Genomic DNA, 10,089 nt, shown 5'->3' with positions numbered 1-10,089 from the left:
TACATCACCATAAACTCCTTGGAAAACAGGCTGTACCTTATTCACTGTTCAAATCCCCAGAGTCCTTTAAAGGTCCAGGCGTACATGCTGCTGCCTGAGGACTTCCTGAGAAACACAGCTCAGAATGGGCACGAGTTTGTAAATGAAAATATACCCAGATGGAGGTGGGGTTGGCTGCAGAAAGGGAGAGGGCCAAGCCATGTGACTTCAGGACAAAGGGGGAGCTTGAGTGCATCTCTGTAGGGAGCCCTGCAGCAGGCAAGCAGTGTCTTTATACCCTGGGTGCACTGTGCACTGGTCCTGGTGTAAGGCTACTCTAGGGACACATAGATCCTGGGATTTTCACATCTCTGTGGGAGCAGAGTGGCTCCAAAGCCCAAAGCCACCTGGCAGAGACAGCTAAGACATGGGCAGCTGGAGGCCAAGGCCAGGGGCATGTTTCATCTTTAGAAGGCAGCTGTGAGCACCCACCATGGTGACTAAGGGGCTGAGAGGCTCAGGATAAGTTCCAACAGCATCCACTAGAGGGCTCACTATACACCTGACAACCGGACAACCGGCACTGAAACCCTGAAGAGGTGGACATCAGGCAGGGTGGTGGTGGCCTTGCCTTGAATGCTCAATCAGGCTAATCTCAGAGGTCCCGTCATTTGAACCATTGGGATTATGTGCTGGGTTCTGTGCAAGCTCTGTGTCATTTTATACACAGGACTAGAGCATTTGTAGGTGTGCTGTCTTTGGGAATCCTGGAAAAAATATATGGAAGGATATGGAGGGATCACTACTCATCGATTTGATCTCTCTCTCTCTCTCTCTCTCTCTCTCTCTCTCTCTCTCTCTCCTCTCTCTCTCTCTCTCTCTCTCTCTCTCTCTCTCTCTCTCTCTCTCTGAGACAACAAGAAAAAGAAAGACAACAACAAAAACAGGGTTTCATTGTGTTGCTCACAATGGCTTGGATCTTACTATGTAGACCAGGCTAGCCTAGCCTTGAACTCACAGAGATCCACCTGCTTCTACTTCTGAGTGTTGGATGAAAGATGTCAGCTTCCCTGCTTGACTGTGCCGCCACTCAGCCACCACTGAAGCTGCCACCACCACCATCACCACCATCTTCTCCTCCCCTTCTCAAATTTTGGTGTGTGTGTGTGTGTGTGTGTGTGTGTGTGTGTGTGTGTGTGTGATGTCATAGGGCAACCTTTGGTTATCAGTTGTTACTTTTCTACCCTATTTGAGAGTCACTTTGTTTTTGTGTAAGCCAGGCTAGCTAGCCTATGAGTTTTAGGGGTCTCCCATAAGCTACAGGAGCACTAGGACCACAGGTACCTGTATCCTGGGATGCTGTGTGCAGGGTATCAGGTTTATGTGAACCATCTCCTCAACATAACTCATGTCTTCTTGACCTTTAACTGCCACTTTTCAAGTCTACACCCCAAATGCTAGTCTGGGTCTTATTCAATGTTTGAGTCCCTGCTATCCTCAGTGTTCTCACCTAACAGATTGTTCTCATTTTAAAAGGCTCAGCTCCCTAAGTGAGTGTTTTTACTTCTCTAATTAAATTTATTCTTCCTCAAGGGGACTAATAGGTTATTTAGTTGCCACTGGCATCGTTGAAAGATGGCATGCTCCTCCGTGTCAAGGCATGTGATGGTTGGCACCTTCTAACCATTCAACATTTCGATGGTTCCCTCTCCTGAACCACAAATGGTTCCCTCCCTCCTTGAACTAAGTTAACGCTGAGGCTTGTGTGGCTAATGAGACACGAGTGACCTGTGTCCCTTCCAGGTGAAAATCTTTAAGGACCATTGTGGGACTCCTCAGAGCCCCTGTTCTTGTTTTAGTGGTCATGGATAGAGCAGAGACGGAGCCTCTGGTAGCTACAGTCTCTGAGTGAGGACAGTGTGGAGAGGTCTTAGTATTTTTATACCAGGCAAGTGGCATGAGCAGGACATGAATTTCTGCTGTTCAGAGCCTCTGTGATCTGGGGGTTGTTATACAGCACAGACCAGCCTCTTTTGGAGAATATGATACACCTCTGGGCCTCTCAGAACCTAGCTTTCATGTATCAGAACTCCAGGATACAGTGATGGATGAAGTACACTCACCAGTGTGCACTTGGCTGGGATGCTGGGAAGAGGAAGATGGGTATAGCCTATGATAAGTCATTACATGAGTGATCGACTCAGATGCATTTGAGGCATTGGATGACTGTTACATTTTTAATCACCTATAGTCAGTGGTTAGCTCCAGCTGGGGATCCCAGAGCCCTTCCTCTGTGGGCCATTGTTTCTCTTCTTTTATTCCTTTCCTTCTTCCCCTCCATCTCTCTCCCTTTGTCCCAATTTTTCTTCATTCCATTCTAGCTTTAAAGAAAAAACATAGTTGTATCTGTTTGTCAACATGAAAGGCAGGAGGAAAGCAGACGTACAATTTTGATTGGTCTGAGGTACGAACAAAGAGCAGCAAACCTTGCCGGGGCGAAGACATGGGTTGAGAAAACACTGTACTCTTTAGGTAAACATAGGCATTTCCCTTCCTTTCCCATCATAACAGCTCAAATTTCACTACAAAAGCAAAGCGGGTAAGATTTTAGGATGACAGAATAGGCCTGAGAGTAAACTTTTGCATCTCGCTCTTCTCATTTGGACGGTTATTTTCTGCCATCCTTATCTAAGATCTTTGAAATAGCTTTAAGGGAAAAAAAGTTGTCCTTTTTTTCTTTTTCTTTTCATTAGTGCTAACAATCAATGGATCGCACAGACAATTTCCTACAATAGACCTTTCTCTTGGCACATCAGAAAGAAAACCCAGAGAAAATCAGTCTTCCCCGATCTGTGGTTCTGAAATTACCCAGACAGACACGAAACAAAAGTAGGAAATTCAGAAACAGAGAGAGAGAGAGAGAGAGAGAGAGAGAGAGAGAGAGAGAGAGAGAGAGAGAGATATGAATCAGTTGGAAATAAAACATGGTGGATGGTCAGAGAACCATGTAAGTATTCGTTCTGCTTCTGTGAATGTTGGGTGGGGATACTTGGATCAGAAGAGGCCTGGGAGATGTGGACGGAAAGGCAAGGTGTTTATAATACAGAAAAAAGAAAGAACAGAAAAGACAGGGCTAATATCCCGAGCGCTAGTGGAGCGCCCCACATGCCTCCTTTGCCACAACAAACTCATTGACAAAGACTGCCACTGTCTGTGCTTTACCTTCTGTGCGCTACTCAGAGGGCGCACGCCAAGTGCATCCTACGTAAACAGGAGGTTTACTTCCTGACCCCCGAGATCAATTCTCTGTCAAAGAGCTGGATGATGGATCACCTTGTGGCTGCCACTGCATTGAAAATCACATCAAATGTCTGCTCAAGCACTCTTCGCAATTATGCACTGGACTCTCTAAGACGGGCTAGAGATGAATCAGGGAAAGCTTGTATTCATCCACCTAGCCCTGTAGTCTGTTTCCTAGAGTCAGGGAAATGCAGCCAGAGCTCTCTGTGGTTGTGCGGTTCTCTCAGGAGTGGTGGGCTTACCACATGGATTTTGGAGCATGAGTTTGAGGCCAAGGTTTATCTCTTTCTAGCCCTGTGATAGTCCACAAGTTATCCAACCTTACTGGTTCCATTTCATCTTCGGTCTAAACTAAGGGTATCAATAAATACGTTCCCCCCTCTTCTGGCTCTGGATTCTGTTGGGGCAAAGACCTTGAAGCATGGGTTTAAAGGCCTCTGGTTATCTTGGGATGAAGACAGAACAGAGGACTCATCGGAGACCACAAAGAGACTAATCATTAAATGGTACAGCAGTCAGCAAGATAATGCCGTGAGTGACTGGAACGTACTCCTGCTGAGGACACTGTGAGACTCTGTGTTGCCTCTCAGCGACACACAACACTTCAGCAGGTTGTTTTTTCATGATTCCCCGCCTATCCTTCACCGAAGACTGCTTCCTTCATTAGAAATCAATGTGTAAGTGCACAGCAGTGCCAATGCGGCAGAGCAAGGGTGTGCAGAGAGGAGTCGTTTCAGTGCCTGGTACTTAGAGATTGCCATGCAAGATAGACTCTGGAAGGTGGAGAAAACCCACAGGCAAAACAAAGCAGGGGCTGACAGGTGGACACAGGGTAAAGGGCCACACAGAGGGCATCTCTGGGCTCAGATGAGATTAAGTGAGCTTGTTATTCTGCTACACTCAGAACATTTCCTGGCCCAGAATGAGAACTCCCTGAAAATGAAGGACCAGCATTGAGATAAGACCACTGTTCTTTGCGATAACGTATTATAGGCTGGATTTTCCTTGTGTTTTTAATTATTTTCTTTGAGACAGTGGAAAGTCATTGAGACATTGGTACCATCCTGGTAGCTCTAAGCCTTAGTGATTTCATGGACGATAATTCTATGAGTGTGAACCGGATGTATTGATAGTTTCCATTGGAGGAAATGTCACCTTGTGGCTAATGTGACAGAGTACTGCTTATGGTGTAGACAAGCCATCACTGCATGGGCCTTACATTCGGTGCTGGAGGTCAGTCTGGTCCTGCTATGCTGTAACAAACAGGCCTGGGGTCTTTGTGGATGAACAGGGGTCAACAGCTTTTCTCTTCTCTTCACTTAGCCCCGACTCTGCACTCACTGAGGATAGTCTGCTCAGGGTAAGATGGAGAGGCGTGGCTTCGTCCGTAGCACCTGACACAGGACACGGTACAGAGGCCTAGTTTGTCATCCTAAAATCTTACCCACTTGGCTTTTGTAGTGAAATTTGAGCAAATCCCATCGGCTTCACGCTTCCAAGTTCCTCTTCCCTTGAAACTACGTTCTTTCCTTTTAAGTTCCTCTTGCCTCCAGACCTTTCTTGTTCTCTCAAGTTTAAAATAATCGATTTTGTATAACTTCCTGAGTGCCTTGTGGTCCTCCGTGGTGGGCATCAGTCTGCCCTGTATTACGGCTAATTATGCCCATGCCAGATTTAATCACCGTTCCCTCCAATCCCTTGGGTCGCTACAAAACACACAAGATACTCTCTTCCATCCTGGGAAGAAAAATGCAACCGAGGGACTGTGGGTCTTTGGGTGTGAGTGGCGTAGGCAAAGGTGAGTTCCAGTATGAGGAAGTCACTCACTCACATCCGGTGTTCGATAAATGCTCAAGGAATGAGAATGGCTCTTCTTCATCCCCAAAGTTGACATTCATAAAGGAACACGCTCATTACCAGAGACGTCTTGTCACACTCTGCCAGTCATCCCCCATGTTAACCCTCCCTACATGCCTGTCCAACTCCCTTTTTGTACTTCAAATATGACCAATGATCTTGCAACTTTAGGAACAACTTCTGGCTTTCATTGTCCCCAGGGCAGGGGGAAAAAATCAATGAAGTTTGTAGTTTAAGATAGTCCCTGGAGTGGAGAAAGCATGTGCTATTTCTCAGGTTTGAGTTCACACACACATGCATATGGTGTGTGAATGCACACACACACATGCACACGTGAATGCACACATGCACACACATGCATACATACATGCACACACACACACACACACACACACACACACACACACAGAGTACTAGAGAACTATAGAATGTGAGCACCTGACAGTTTCAGAGCCATATGCTTTCCCCCCTACAGTCCATTTCCTTTAATACTGATGAGAAGTCCATTGGTCTAGGATGAAGGTCAATGATGCATCAGAATCCATGTCTCCTAAGGCCCAGGCCAGTACCCACCCTCAGCAAATGCATCTGGGCACAGTCCTCACTACAAAAGCACAGGGTAGCTTCCCGTTTGAAGCTGGCTGAATTCTCCCTCCTTCCTACCATGGTAACCATTTTCATACGGTTTATCCCCCTTTGGCCTCTGATCCATGGACTAGATAATTAGTCAGGCTTTTGAATAATTAAAACTGTTAAAAATGCTTTTGTACCTACGAAAATTGCTCCAGTAATTACTGCCTTATCAAGAAACTGATTCCACTGAACAGAATCCTTTCCCGATGATAGAAAATGTTTCCACTCGAGACTCGCTTGGTTCCGAAGTTGAGGACAGAGTGATTGTTATGCAGCCAGAACTTTTGAAGTTAAATGGCCCCAAATCTTTATAGAATCTTCTCTCTTCTAATGGGTGGATATATTGTGTTTTGTTCCTGGCTTCCAGCGCCATCTGTAAATGTGATCATTAATTAAAATATTGGATTGACTTGTTGGAACCGGAGTATGCTCTTTGGCCTTTTGGGGGGCATCTCCCCCACTGGTCATCCGGATTTCTTAGTTTTTGTAAGACATGTTATCGATGTGTTGTCCAGGGTGACCTCCAACTCACAATCTTGCTTCCTCAGCCTCCCAAGTCCTGGGATCACAGCTGTCTCCCTCAGGAGCAGAGGCAATGACAGCATCTGCATTTCCCAAGTGCCACGTGTTTCTTCCAGCTCCAGGCACCCTAGCTATGACATCATGCTGGATCCACATGGTTTCGTGGAATTCTGGTGGATAGTGCCAGGGGGCAAAGTGCAACAGAAGGATCATGGCGGGGGGATGGATCTAGTTCCAGCATGACAAAGTCACTCAGATTGCTTATGTCCTAGCCTTTTCTAGTTCGTGCGTGTGTGGGTGCATGCATGAATATGGGGTATGTGTGGGTGTGTGCATTGTAACCAGAATCACAAAGCTGGGGAGGTTAGGGAGCTGCCCCTATAACTTAAGTTATGTGTGCGGGTGTTCACAGGTCTTCTTTCAGTAGGGTTTCCCTCCATCCTCTGCCAGGCACAAAGGAATCAAATTCTGTGATGGGATTTGATCATGGGAATTAATAGCTTGTAGTTGTGCATTTGTTAAAGACAATCCTAACCACTGCGAATAAAATAAGGGTACGTTTATTTCCAAACATACTTTATACAGTTGGAACAGCAAACATATTGGCTAGTGATCTCAGCTGTGGCTCTCTACTTGATCTGGGCTTCCTTAGTTTTTCCTTTTGAGACACAGTCTCATTATGCACTCCTGGGTGTCCTGAAACTCCCTCCGTAGACCAGGCTGCCCTTGAACTCACAGAGCTCTCTCTGTCTCTGCCTCCCAAGTGTTGGGATCAAAGACAAGCACTACCATGCCCAGATGTCTATTCGTTTTAACCACGCAGTTATCATGACTGCGGTGCTGTCCTCAAACGGTCTCCTTCCACCTACATACTCCACTTTTCCTACCTTTTACGTACGTCTGGGATTCTATTGTCTTTTTGCCAGCAGTCTTTACTTATCCCCGAATGAAGAACAAGATATGACAAACAAAGAATCTTACTCTTGTGCTTGGGCACTGTTAGGTAGTGACATACACTGGCACACTGTGGAAGTGTAGCCCACCTCTACTATGAAACAGCAAGTGCTCAGGAAAAAGCAAGGTCAGCAAAGCAGAGTTCTTGGAGCTGTAAGTCTAGGAACAGAGCAGCTGAGAAAGTTCTACAGTACTATATGTGATGGTTTAAATAAGAATGGCCCCCATAGGCTAATATATTTGAATGCTTAGCTATCAGGGAATGACACTCTTTGAAAAGGATTAGAAGGATTAGGAGGAGTGGCCGTGTTGGAGGAAGTGTATCTAACTAGGGGTGGGCTTTGAGGTTTCAAAGGCTCATGCCAGGCCCAGTCTCTCTGTCTTGGCTAGCGAATCAGCATGTAGCTCTCAGAGACTTCTGTGGAGCCATGATCTCTGCCATGATGATAATGGATCAAGCCTCTGAAACTGTAAGCAAGCACCAATTAAATGCTTTATTTATAAGAATTGTCTTGGTCATGGTGTCTCTTAACAGCACTAGAACAGTGTCTAAGACCCTATGTATCCTGTCTTCTCACGTCCTTCTTCTCTTGTCCTCTGTGTGATTTGCTCATTCAAAGATGATCAGCACCTTCATGCCAAAAATCTCAAATGCTAGGGTTAAGAGCACATGGTTTTCCTCCAAGCGACCTGAGTTCTAGCACCTAGGTCTGGCAGCCCACAGACACCTGTAACTTCAGCCTCCTTGGGCACTAGCATGCACTCATTCTCACACACATGTGAACACACATAGAATATCCGTTTCTGATAGAGTTTCAGAGCTATATGGTATAGTCTCTATAGTCCATTACTATCCTTTAATGCTGACAAGGGAAAGAATTTGATGTGTGTTAAATGTATGGGGAACTAGTATGGTAACCTATAATGTCAATACTCAGGAAACCAAGGCAGGAGTATTGTCAATTTCAGGGCAGCCTGGGAGATAGAGTAAGACCCACCAATGTTAGTAAATAAATAAACAAATAAAAACCAACAATTCTCATTGGTGTCTTAAGTTTCTATTGCTGTAATAAAGCACCATGATCAAGAACAACTTGGAGAGGTGTCAATGAGGGTGCAGAGGGTACCTGGAAGAGAATGGGGGACAGGAGACACAAAGAAGGATGCCAAGACAAGAGTCTGATCAAGGCGACAATTTTATTTTTTTCCCAAGGCTGAATTTATACCATAGTAGGGGTAACAGAGGGAGGGGGTAAGTGGGAAACATTTACACAGGCCAAGGACACAGCACTCTTGTAGTCAAGCTATCGGCTGACGTTAACAGGATGTTAGAAAGGTCACAGGTTTGTCATATCTATTAGTCAGCAAGATGTTGGTTTTTCAGAAAGGTTACAGGTCATCACATTGGGCATCTTGACGTCAGATGCATTTCTCAGCAAGGTCACAACTTTATCATATCATTATTCATCCTGGCCACCAGATTTGTATTAGTCTTCTGCAGATGGCTGGGGATTTTCCATGAACCCAGTCATACTTAACTGTAACCATAATATTAGCATCAATAATGGAGGGTTTCAAGGGCATCGCTCCCAACAGGGAGGAAAGAGTTTATTTCAACTTGCATCATCGTTCATCAGTGAAGGGAGTTGGGGCAAAATTCTGGAGGCAGGAACTGAAGCAGCAGCCATGGAAGAATGCTGCTTATGGTCTTGCTCCCTATGGCTTGCCTAGACTCTTTTCTTAAGTAACCCAGGGCCACCTGCCCAGGGGCGGTACCACCCACAGTGATCTAGGCTCTCCTACTTCAAATATCAATCAAGAAAAGGCTCCAGTTCACAAGCCAATCGGCTGGTGGCATTTTCTTAGTTGAGCTTCCCTCTTCTGAAGTGGCTCTGGCTTGTGTCAGGTTGATAAGACACTGCCAGGTGCACAGGAAATCCATCAGAGGTAAATCTGGTTGGCTGTGGTAGAGACTGAAGTAGCGACAGCTGGAGGGGGGTGTTAAGTCAGACCCGGAAGTTGACTACAGGATGAAGCCCAGCATTGGCTAGCACTGAAGCAGGAACTCAGGCATTAGAGCAGAGATTCTCAACCTAGGGTTGTGACGCCTCTGGCAAACCTCTGTCTTTAAAAATATTTATATCATGGTTCATAACAGTAGCAAAATTACAAATGTCGAGTTGCAAGAACATTGTTTTATGGTTGGGGGTCACCACAGCATGAGGAACTACACCAAAGAGCTGCAGCATTAGGAAGGTTGAGAACCACTGCACTGGTGAGATAGGGTCCTTTTTCTAGATTAGGAAACTAGCCAAGAGTAAGAGCAGAAGGGCCCAGCAAACAGTGTTCAGTTGCTGAGAGTCTTCATGGGGTCAGTGATGAGATCAATCTAATAGCTGTCACTGTATCCTCCAACCAAAGCCCCTTAAATCCCCTGTGACCAAGGGCAGGGCTGACTACAGTATCTGGGGAAAGAATGAGGCCAGCCTGACCCAGTGGGGGCAGGGTGTCTTATGTGGGAGGATGTTTGTGGGGTGGTCTGAAGGACAGTAGTTAAGAACATTTGCTGGGGAAATAGGATGCTATATGGCTTTGGGCACATTAAAATTGTTGCTCTGGGTTTTGGTTTTCACGTCTGAAATCCAAGAACAGGAATGCCTATCACGTAGACTTGTAAATACTTTATATGGTGTGTGACATATGACAAATGATCAATGAATGGTAGTTTTTAACTACAGCTATCATTATCAAGCTGGGCAAAAACGCTGTTGTGGGGAAGATCGGGATGGCGACTTAGCCATTGATGACACCGAGAATAACAAGCAACGTATACTTTATTCTGGC

The sequence above is a fragment of the Rattus rattus genome, chromosome 5, assembly GCF_011064425.1.
Source record: "Rattus rattus isolate New Zealand chromosome 5, Rrattus_CSIRO_v1, whole genome shotgun sequence".
NCBI classification, from domain to species: Eukaryota; Metazoa; Chordata; class Mammalia; order Rodentia; family Muridae; genus Rattus; species Rattus rattus.
This window is presented reverse-complemented; position numbering follows the sequence as displayed.